At 37.0% G+C, this 11,696-nt stretch overlaps 1 long non-coding RNA gene across 2 annotated transcripts; it reads left to right on the forward strand.

Moving 5' to 3' along the window:
- The first annotated feature begins 950 nt into the window (after window positions 1-950).
- LOC113125169 (uncharacterized) lies at window positions 951-6,998 on the forward strand. 2 transcript variants are annotated; one of them, XR_003295115.1, is made up of 5 exons: window positions 951-1,324; window positions 3,955-4,021; window positions 4,265-4,322; window positions 5,182-5,281; window positions 6,651-6,998. It is a non-coding gene; the product is annotated as an uncharacterized LOC113125169 (long non-coding RNA). The 2 variants fall into 2 exon arrangements; XR_003295114.1 differs by lacking the exon at window positions 951-1,324 and having other exon boundaries at window positions 3,626-4,021.
- Window positions 6,999-11,696: the final 4,698 nt, after the last annotated feature.

An 11,696-nucleotide genomic window follows, 5' to 3' on the forward strand; every position in this document is an offset into this window, starting at 1 on the left:
AATATAAAACCTTTTCATTATGAATTTAGTTATTTGTCCACATAATGTGAGATTTTGCTTGAACACCTGGAAGTTAAAGGGTCAAACTCCCTTGAACCTTTCACCTGTGAGAGGACAGCTGTAATTATTAATGTACTTTGAGCTGTCTGTTTGTATGAAACACTGTCTGTATAAGAGACAGAAACTCTGCTTTTGTTAGTGTCTTTTTTGCAGTGAGCTTGTGTGGTTTTGTTTTTTTGACGACGAGGAGGTGGATTGCACAATTATAGGTCTGAAAGACAAGCGGCCAGAATTGCAATAATATTTGAAGAACAGTAGCCAATGATTGATTGCTTCAAAGAACGCTGGTAGAAAGCTCACTGCTCAGATGTAAAGATGACAGCAGTAAAGGTGGAGGGAGATTTGCCAGTGAGGGGAAGCAGAAATAGATCAGGAGTAAATAGTCCATATTAACCCATTGAGGAACTGATTGTGAGGGAACAGATCACCCTTATTGAACTTCACTGAAGCTTCGTTTGAGGTTTTAATTAGCTCCATGCATATTGGTTGCATTTCTGTGACTGGGTGCTATGGAAGCCCCTCAGGGACAAACATTTCCAGCTGAGACAAAAAGTGGGATTCTTTATTCTATTCTTACCTTGCTTGGTTATTTTCTTTCTCTCCCATTCTCTGGTTGTGTCTCTCTCTTTTAATATATCTGCTGCATGTGTCAGACTTTGTTAATCCATCTGAGAATTAATCCCTCTGAGATGCAGTCTAGTCTTCACTGTACAGTACAGCTGTCCTGAGAGCGGGCACAGCTGTGGGGATAACCTCCTGAACATAACATGTTATTGTTAACTCAGATCATCCTTATTATTGTGTCATTCATTTGGATTCAAATTCAAAAGCTTTTTAGCAATTTGAGACTAAAAAAGTGGAGGAAATCAGAAAATTGATGATCTGATCTGATAAGAAATTGTATCTGTATTACTGGTTAGAGCCCAGCCAACTACAGTCAGATTACTGAGATGACTCTTTTCAGACCTCAATCTAAATTCCTCTCCCTTTCTTGTTCCCTTCCTTCACCCCTCTACCTCTCTCTTGAAAGCATTTCCTGGCTGTGAGCAAGGCCTACATGGATTCCCCATACAATGGCAACACGTCCTTGCAGACGTCCACCTCCAACCTCAATGCTGGCTACTGTCGTCCCTCAGAAGCAGAGGATGATGGGAAAGTGTCCAGTGACACCATTTGGCTGTGGATTGCTGTGCTGGCAACCATTGGCAACATAGTGGTGGTGGCCGTGGTTTGCGCCTGTGCCTTCTGACAAGATGGGAGAGGAGTAAAAACACTGCTGCTGTTGGATAATGAAACATCTTGTATATCGTGAAAATATATTTTTCTTCAGAAAAGATGTAAATAGCCTTACTTTTAGATTGAGATTTTAGAGTTTTAGAGTTTGAGTTTTGAAACAGAGTTTGCATGGGATTCCTCGTACTCATGCTTTTTCAAGAAAACAATTTAACACAGGTTAAAATAGGGGTGTACTATTTATTTATTTAAATGCACATCAGAGACATGTACAGCATATGTTTGAGTAATATTTCAGTCGTACAGTGAGTTAAAGGAAGGCTGAACATATATAACATAGAGGCAAAATACTGGACTACAACAATGGATACTGAGGCAGAGCTTATTTAAAATACTGGGAAACCTTATACTGGCCAAACAAGACCACACACAGAGAAATTCTTATGTATCAGATAAATCTGTTTCAAACTTACCTGACTAACTAGCAAGAAATCTACCTAGCTCCTTTAGATTCCTCACTGAAGAGCTTTAAAACATTTCTTGCTCAAGAAGAATTTCACACCTAACTCTGATTTTCTCAGTTTGTTAGGGGGTTTTGACCTTCAACCTTTCCGTCACAAGCCTTCAGACAACCGTCTGAAACTAGGAGCCACAACAGGTTCAATACCTTTAAATCAATATTAGATACAGAAATATCCTAAATCTGTAGGAGTTGAAAATGAGTTCATATAATCTTGTCCTCAGATTTGCCCTTTGTTGTTGGAACTAAATGGGTCACATTTTATTTTAGCCTCCACATGAACAGAGTATTAACATTTTTTTTTTAAACCAGAATTGGTCCCAGATCAAAATAATACATTTATTCATTTTGGATTCCAGGCTGAAAAAAGCTGTAGCCTTATAATAATAGTACTATGCCTGCCTTTGGTCAGTTGGTTATGCAAGCCAAGTTGGTGTTACGTAAACCCGTTCAGTCATGGTTACACCACAGGCTCAGCAAAGGTCAATGTCAGAAGTACAAGGATTAGAAAAGATCACAGTTTGATCTTTTAAGGGGATCAGAGGCTGTGAGGAGATGTGATGCTGGAGCTGCACATGATTTGTGTGATAGTGTGATTTAGTGGTCAGATGTTTTTGAACCCTATGGCAGCCAGTTTCTTGATGCTGCTCAATCCCAGCACTGAGCTGCAGTCTGTACCATCTATACTATTTTGATATATTTTCATTTGACTCCTTCCTAATACTCTGACCAGCACTGACCTTCCAGCCTTAAGTACTGTTGCTGGCCCTGTCAAGATACAACTGTAGACAAAAGAAGCTTCTCATTTCTAGGCAGCAACTATCATGTTTAACTTCCATTACAAGAGAAAAGGCTTTATGATGTTTTTGATGACAGGTTTGATGACAAGCCTGCTATGCCTAATTTCATGATATGGTTGGACATTCGTAGCTTTTGTGAAGGGATTTAGTGAACTTCTTGTGTCCATAAACCTCTACACTAATGGGTAATTTAACTCCAGTTCATCTGACAAGAAACTGTGGCACCCTGAAAAAGCCCAGAGGAAACGAACGAGGGCTCAGCAGTGATTTGTTGAATGAAGGTCCAACAGAGGCATGTCTTTCTGGAAGGGTTACTTTTGCCCATTATGAGGATAAACACATCATTAGAAAGGGTAGTTGAATTCGCTTCCATCTCCCTTCAAACCCTCAATCTCTCTGAGATTGTTAGTGAGGAAATAAAATTTCAAAATGATGATGAGGTAAATAATGTAGACAGAGTGGGAAGAAAAAAGCGAGAGAAGACGTGGACATACAGAATGAGATACATGGGGCAGCTCAGATCAGAGGAGGTCAAAAAGTAGTTGGATAAAAACTAATAGAACTTATTATTATACGGTTGAGCAGAAGAATCAAACTATGCCCTTGTGCATCAGCTGCTGGAAACTTTATCTGTCTGCAGTTTGATGCTTGCCAAAACACTGGATTTTTAGATGAAAATAGAATAATAACAATAAAGCAATGAGAACAGAATTAAAACAGTTGTGGGCAAAGAAACCAGAACATTAAACAAAAGTTAAAACTGTGGAGCTGATGGAAACCACAGGGGGATATATTTCTGTGGGTTTGTTACTATGAACGACTACTTTAATGAACAAGGAGTCATGTGATACACTGTTACTGTATATAAAATACTGATACTGATATTTTACCCAAATACTAATGGTTCTCTAATTGCAACCGGGGTGTTTTTGTACCTAAACTGAACCTTATTCATGGTGGTGCCAGATCCGTAAGTAGCTGAGACACAGGCACAGATGTTGTTCTGCTGATAGAGACGTCAAATGTGTTTTTTTCTTGCACACTGACAATATAAATTACATTAATTAATTAGCAGTGGTAGCTGATGCCATTCTTCTCGATGACTTATAAATATACTACTTAATGTAGTTTTAACCCAGTCCAGTCGTAATGGATCATGCATCACTGTCTGCCACCGCAGGTGTGTGCATGTGTTGCACATGCATTGCACTATATGACAGTGGAGTTGCAGTCTGTGTGAAGTGCATCACCGCCCTGTCAGTCTTCAGCAGAGTAATGAGCTATAATGTGCTGTTCACTCTCTCAGTCTGCGCTTCCTACCCAGTTTTCCTATGTCCCCAGTGCTTCACTCGATGTCCCAGAGGGGAGATTGTCCCTAGCAGCTATCAGAGCGGATCAGCCTCTTGTGGTAGGCTTTATAAGAAGATGATTTTACAGACAGAATATAACTAACCTCAGTCATCAGAGGCAAATATATAGTCTAAAGAAGTGAGCGAAGAAAAAAAATGAGCACAGATGAATTTGTAATGTTAGTCATCTGGGATAAGGAGTGGCAGTGAGTGACATGTAGTGTAAAAGGAAGATGCAGAAGAGAGGAAAGATAAGGCAAGAAATGCTCATTTTCATTCTGCTGTTTGTGCCTTTACTTTAGGCACTCAACAAAAGAAGAGAGTTTGGATGAGAGTGGAAGACAGGAAATGAATTGAAAGGTGAGATGGAAAGGAAGGAAAGGGATGATGTAAGAACGATGATTTTTGACAGAAATAATGCTATTAGTAGTATTATTGGGCTCCCATGTCAGACTGAATAGGAATGAGCATAAATTAGTAGACATGAAGAGGAAGACACTTTAAGAGAAAACTCAGTGAGTCTGAGCATAATTAATGCCACCTGACAGTGTCTGTCATTTGCTTTATGTGGCAGAAAGGAAAAGAAACACCTCTTTGTCCCCTGGTGGAAGCAGTACAAAGATTCAATACCTATATGTCTAAACTCAAAAACTGAGAACACTTAGAATTTGAGATAAAAAGAAATGATAATGATAATGAACACCAAAAAAGAAAATCTATAATGTATTTGCTTTAAAATAAAAACTCATATACCTTATTTATTTGAAGTCTGCAGGTATGATTTACAAAATTACACCCATAGTTCTCATGACCTGGTGGTCCCAGAGAGTCCCCACAACTTCATAACCACTACCAGCAGCCATATGGTACTTAATCACAATAAATGCTCTTCAGACAGTGTGTTTCTGGTCTTAGTTTGGTCAGCTAAAGTTTAAATGTCCATTTTTCCCACTATCTACAGTTTGTACCTCAACCAACTCCCCCACAGTCCATACTGCAGTTCTGTGGAAGCATGGGCCTACAGCATCAATCATTTAGATACCATCAATGTGTTTGTACTCAGTGAACCCAAGTTTTTGAAACTGACTCAGTGGACTCCACAAAGAAGAAAGCATGCACGGCTTACTATATGTTACTGTGGACTGGACCAGTCTATGCCACTATCCGACAAGGAAGTATGGGTTTCTTTAAATCCCTTCATCTCAACATCTGCCTGTAGAAATACCTGGAAGTGAAGGATAACATGATCATCCTACTGTCCAACTCCAACCTCCTGATACCAACCGATAACTCCAGCTACTCAACCACTAGGCCACAAGGTAAGGATAAATTACACACTTGTACAGCGACTTCATGCAGGCTACATTTACTTTTATCAGCTACATGGAAAGCTCTAAAAGTCATTATTAAATTATTAGTTTAGTGTACTATTAGGAAGAACATCTACTCTATAATATTTATAATAATATTTCTTTTCTTTTCAAACAGCTTGTTAGTAATATTAACTGCACTCAGATAAAGTTATGGGTTAGTGTGCAGAAAATTTTAGTTAGCAATAGCCTTTCTGCTTAAAACAAAGTTGGAACTCATCTAAGAAATCATCCTCTACTGGAGAAGATTGTTTTTCTTGGATTAAATGCATGAATCTAAAAGTGAAGGTGACAGTTATGCTCTAATTTTTTGGAAGCACTGGCAAAACAATCCTCTTCTTTTCTAAAGTTAAAGAGAAATAAATAAATAAATAAAAATATATAAAAATAACAACAGAATCTAATTTGTGCACTCTGAGTGGCACAGTACAAACTGAGACAAACTGTGAAAGCACACAACAGTAGTTATGGATGTTTTTTTGCTTGTGTCTTGTGAAAGTTAGCATACATTGCTAAACAACAAACAACAGCATTAAATCTCAGCACTGGGTATGAACCCAAGATGGCAGCATAGCAACTTAAATCGGTCTAACAGACTGAACTGACAGAGGATCTGAGCAGCAGGGAATTTGTCTCTGCTCCTGTCAGAGTTTGATCCTAAATACATCAACTCTGAGGCAGTTGAACAACTTTATCCTAGTTTTTCTACACACCGTATATATCTTATCTTTTATATCTCACTAGCTCCAGAATAAAGCATATCCAATTATTATTTTAAAGGTTTTATCATTATCAAAGCATGATATATACTGTGGTCTGTTTCTTTTGTTGTGTCATGTTGTGCCATCTGTTCTCTTCCTCCTGTCATCTCCCACATCCCTCTCTTCATGCATGTGAAGGCACTAGACCATGAAACCCAGACTGTGAACCCCCTCTGTACACATACATACACATGGTGTCCACATCAGACCACTGACTCCAATCCTACATCTATCTTGAGTCTTTGTTTTTTGTTCCTCTTTCCATTTCTCTCATTCAGTTTCCCTCATTGGACAGTGGACAGTAACATCATTTACTAATAATACACTACAGCAGCCTTTGGGTTAGAACACTATGTGGGATTGTAATGTTGTTGCTGCAGAGCAAGATTGATGTTTAAATATTATAATAAAATGTTACATTAAATTACAGACCATGAAAACAAATAAAATTAAAATATACTGTTTCTGCAAGAAAAGCAAAGCCTGGATCATAAAAGATTTCAGCAAACGTTTTCTGTCAAACAATGTACTGAGTCTCTTTTTCTGCATGCTTTCAGCATTTCTACAGATCCTCACCACTGACTCTCATACAAGAGACGTTCCGAATACAAGTGTGGAGAAGTGACAACAAAATTCACCTGTTTTCTACAAAATAAAGATACAATCTGCAGTATGATCCACTTTCCTGGGTTATAATTAAAACATTGTATAGTGAGATATGCTGTATGTGGATGACCATGTTGTACTTCATGGATTTACATTACAGTGAGCCTACAGATTTGAAGGCAAATGTCCCAGAAAACTTACAGTATATTTGGCGACACACCCACACTGTGCTTCAATTATAAGGAACACTTTCCTTTCCCAAATATCCAGTAATGGAATGAAGCTGGGTAACATGGATATTTGCACATATGGATATTTGCAATTAGAAATTACACAAATCCACATAAACATTTCATTGTCATTGCAGAAAACACCTGTTTTTCACACAGTCACCATCAAACAGACATACAAGTGTTATTCTAAACATCTGCAACTCTGTATCATTAGCAGGAAGTGAGGGCAATGGTAATGTAGCTCAATGTCAAATGTTAACATGCATAGTCACATTATAGTACAGGTATATCTGCATTGTTGATACCTCCCTTGCCATGCATGGCTACATGCAGATTGCTCCTTCCCTCAACTGTTTTCCCTGAAGTCATCTGCACTTTACTAAAACAAAGGACTTGCTGAGATTTAATTATTTAATGTAACTGTGCAATGTAACTTACTACTGTTTTAAGTTTAATTAAACTTTTTTTTCCATTTTCAATCATGCCAAATTTGTAAATTTAGACCTACTACTGTATCTCTCTTATTGAATCTTCTGTAACTCCATTAAATTAATAAGAATGTCAAACACACATCTGGTGCATTGGTTTGTTTATGAATGGTTGCAACCTTCAACTTCCTGTATGGTGAAATTCATGTTTATTACAATACAATTTGTAATGTTATCTTGAGCAGCACAATTCTATTTATGAATACATTTTGAAGAGCTCCTTTGAACTATAAATAATCAGAAAAAAGTTAAGGTATATACTTGATTGTGGAAACTACATTTTTCCTTTCCTGAGCAGTGAAAGGTAACTAGTAAAAAAAAGTTGAATAATTAATAGTTATAATTGCCAGATATTTCTATAATTGGTCTTTTATTTTCTGTTAATGAATGATGAGTTTAAAGTGATTGGTCTTTTTTTATATTATTCATCGAGTCTTTATTTTGTTAAAGCAGAATTCACATAAGTATATCTAGCCTTAACACTGAAATTTTATTTCCAGTGTGAGAAAACACAAGCAAAGTAAACATCTTCACCACTTTTATCTCATTCAAAGCAAAAATTAAGAGACACATCCACCTCTATATATCATGCTGATGACATTCAAACTGACATATTGGACATACGATTTGAGCAGCTGGAAGGAAGTGTGCTTCACGTGGATCATAAAAGTTTAATTTGTCTTATCTATTATATCGTTTTAAATTACCACTAGATAAAAGAGTCCTTGGTGTATAGCAGAATCAATGATGTTGATTTTTATAATAATCCGAAAATCTACATATTAAATATACAATATACATTCATTTCAGTCAACAGAACAGAGTTGATGAATTTAAAAAAAATTGTTGTTCATTGTTGATTTGACTATACACTTTTTATTCTGGGTCCAGAAAAACATCACATTTGCATGTGAGAAACATCACAGACTCTAATTAACTGCTCCTTACTCTGTTTAACCAAACTGCTACAAATTCCAGTATGCAAACTTTACACAAGCCAGACTTCAAGCACTAAGACACTACAATCTCTACCATTTGCCAGTCTGGTGTCAAAGCTTCAGTGATTCTATTAAATGTTAACAAAAGTCAGTTTAACAGTGATTCAACAATTTTTTACAATTCACCACACTATCTTTCCAATGTCTAAAAGAAATTTGTGCTACCTGTTCTCTACTTCTCTCCACTGTTCATTTTTTCACTTACCCACTTCTTTATCACACCGACAAAGACTAATGGCACTAAACAGTTACAGGCACATTAAATGTAAAATATATGTTTGTGCATGTGTGTGCGTGTTGGATGTTACCCCTTCAGGCTATCCCACACAGTCCATCTGCAGTCCTGCCAGGCATGGCTGTCTTTGGGGACATGAAAGCTCCTCAGACGCACAGTTGACTGCATTCATGCAAAACTGTGTTCTGCATGTGCACGAACACACAAAGGGAATCTCCCCCTGTTTATCACTGACTGGCAGACTACTGGAAAGATCTTATCCTTAATGTGGATGAAATATGAAATTTGGCATCGAGGTAAGTGAGTGGTTACTGTGACCAACTTTGAACAGGAAAAGAGAAGAAATATTTATCCAGATAACAGATACAGAATCTAATATTCACATTCATGGCAAGTCATAATTCAAAAACACTGAAGATATCACTTGCTAATACAGAATGTAATGTGTTGACATATAAGGCTACAAAAGCACAGCCCCCAAAGAAAAAGGAAAGCATTTAATTTATTATAAGTAAAGTAAAAATAACTTTCTTATGGTGGCTGCATAGTGACAGTTTCACATGCCAAAGCAGTGAACACTGACATCTTTGGCAGCACATCTGATCTAGCACAGGAAGCCAAAGAAGAAGAAAAAGATTAATGAATGATAAACACAGACTACAGAGAATAAAGCAAGCTTCTTGAAGAACCAGACCATTGTGGTTGACGTGTAACTCCTTAGCCCTGCAGCCTACAGGACTACCTGACAAATCTGTAAAATGAACAAAATGTGATCTGGACCACTGATGAGAATTCAAATATAGATTATTTATTTATTATACATTTTTGAAAAATCCCAGAGAAAATAAAACCTTTAACTGAATATTTTGAAACCATAAGATAAACCGCTAAAAAAAAAAAAAAAACACCTTAAATTTCTAAGCAAGTTGTTAATAGTAATAGTGCAGTACGCATGTTGTAATTATTTTACATGATGTATTTAAGTTGACTTTTCTAGAGTAAAATTTAATATATTTATGAAATGCTCTTCTAAATAGGGCAATAAATTACTTTTAGTTTTAAAATGGCCTGTGCTTTATCTGATGTCTTTCTGTCAGTCAGATGAAAAAACGCACACTGTAGTGTTTGAGTAGTTGTAGCAATCAGGCACAAAGATGTCTATATATGGTGTGAAAAGGGCAGAGGAAACCAATGATGTAAACTTGTTTTTTTCCTTCTTAGCTTTTCTTGGCAAGTTGGCACTTCAGTTTTACCTTAGCAGGTCTCTGTCACTTTAACAGTTAAAATGAAAGGCAAGTGAAGTCTATGCATTAAAACACTAGAGTTGAGCTGGTCAGATCTGTAGGTAAAACTGATCTCATGATGCAGCATATTTTATTTCTTCCGTTGTGGTAATAATGGTAGTAATGTGGTAGCTTGAGTCCAGTCGTCATAGAAATTACATTCAGATTGGACGTTTCTGGAGCACAAACTTTACATCCTGCACCAACTTATGTTCCCAGATCAAGCACTGCATGTCCTACAAGCAATAAGGTGAAAAAAGGCGGTACAGACGGTTGGTGTGGAGGGGTGTGTGATTTGGATTACTAACATGCTGGAGATTGAACTTTGCATTCCTTCTCAGACACAATGATCTGTGTTGGCTTTTTAAAACAACAGCTATGATCTTAGGGACATTTGGGGTGAACCCATTGCCAGAGACCACAAGAATTTTAGCAACAATTACTCACTTACAAAATCTGCATTAGTGTAACAAAATGAAATATAGTGATGCAGTCAGAGTCTGCCCAGTTGCCTTGATAGTGTGTCAGTGTTCGTGCGTGTGTGTGTGTGTGTGCGTGTGTGCGCTTGTCTTTTCCAGTAAAAATGACTCAGAGACTCAGCCATTCTAAAGATTAGCACATTTTACAAGCTGTCTAAATAAAGTGCTTTTCTAGCTGTTACATGGCACAGCTCTCATCATGTCTTCTTAGAACTGATATTATCGTGGCTCCATATCTGTGCATAACTTTTTCAATGTGAACAGCCATATAGAGCTCTGAAAAGATTTTGGAAAAACAAAAATGAACAACAGAACAATAAATGCTAGATTAGCTTTTGATACTACAATCCAGATGTTATGTGCAGTATTTATTGTGGCGTTTCTTTCGTACTGCAATTGTTGGTATAACATATTGCTGCATTTCTTTGTGTTGAACCACAAAAAATAAATGAATAAAATAAAATAAAATAAAACTAAACCACATTACTGATTTGATATTTTTGGTATATTTGTCTGTAGTCAGGTTGGTGATAGCAGTTTTTAGGGCAATTTACAGTATTTGATATGTGCAGAAGGGCTAATTTGTATTTCAAATTAAAAAGCCTATGGATCTGTGATAAATCACTGTCACGTTACGTAATATGATGAAGTGCTAATCGATCTCTTAAATCCAGGGAGCAATGGGCTGTAGATGATGCTTCTGTCTGTAAGTGCAAAGTGATAAAGTGGTGGACGGTCAGCCAGCCAGATGGGAGTCACTCTCTGATCTGAAAGGTGGGAGGACAATAATGAGACGCAGATGGTAGGATCATATCTATATACAGACGCATCACTAACACACAGACTGCAGGCGCATACGGTCACTGATCATCCTTTGGTCTACAATTGTACAATTGTGAGATTTTCATTAACGTTTCGAAAGAAAGACTATTGTTCAATTCACTATCTGTTTTGAAGAGGTTATGAATAAAATTTTAGTAGAAGGAAAGCTGTGATTTGCTTTCACATATTGTATAGATTCCAAAAGGCTGACAAAACTAAATAAGAAAAAAGAACTTGAAACATCAAATTAGCATAAGAATTTAAAGGCAATTATGCTGAAAATGATATCAGCCCAATAAACTGCAGAACAATGGAAAATTACACTTCAGTTTTCTTTTTACAGTATTTAAAGTTTTTTTCTTTGCTGCTTCAAGAGGGCGCTAACGCTGCTACAAGTAATGTAATTTGGTGGAAATGTTGGAAGCTTTTGCTCTTTAACATACGAGTTGGAGCTACGCC

This window comes from Mastacembelus armatus, chromosome 13, assembly GCF_900324485.2.
Source record: "Mastacembelus armatus chromosome 13, fMasArm1.2, whole genome shotgun sequence".
NCBI lineage: Eukaryota > Metazoa > Chordata > Actinopteri > Synbranchiformes > Mastacembelidae > Mastacembelus > Mastacembelus armatus.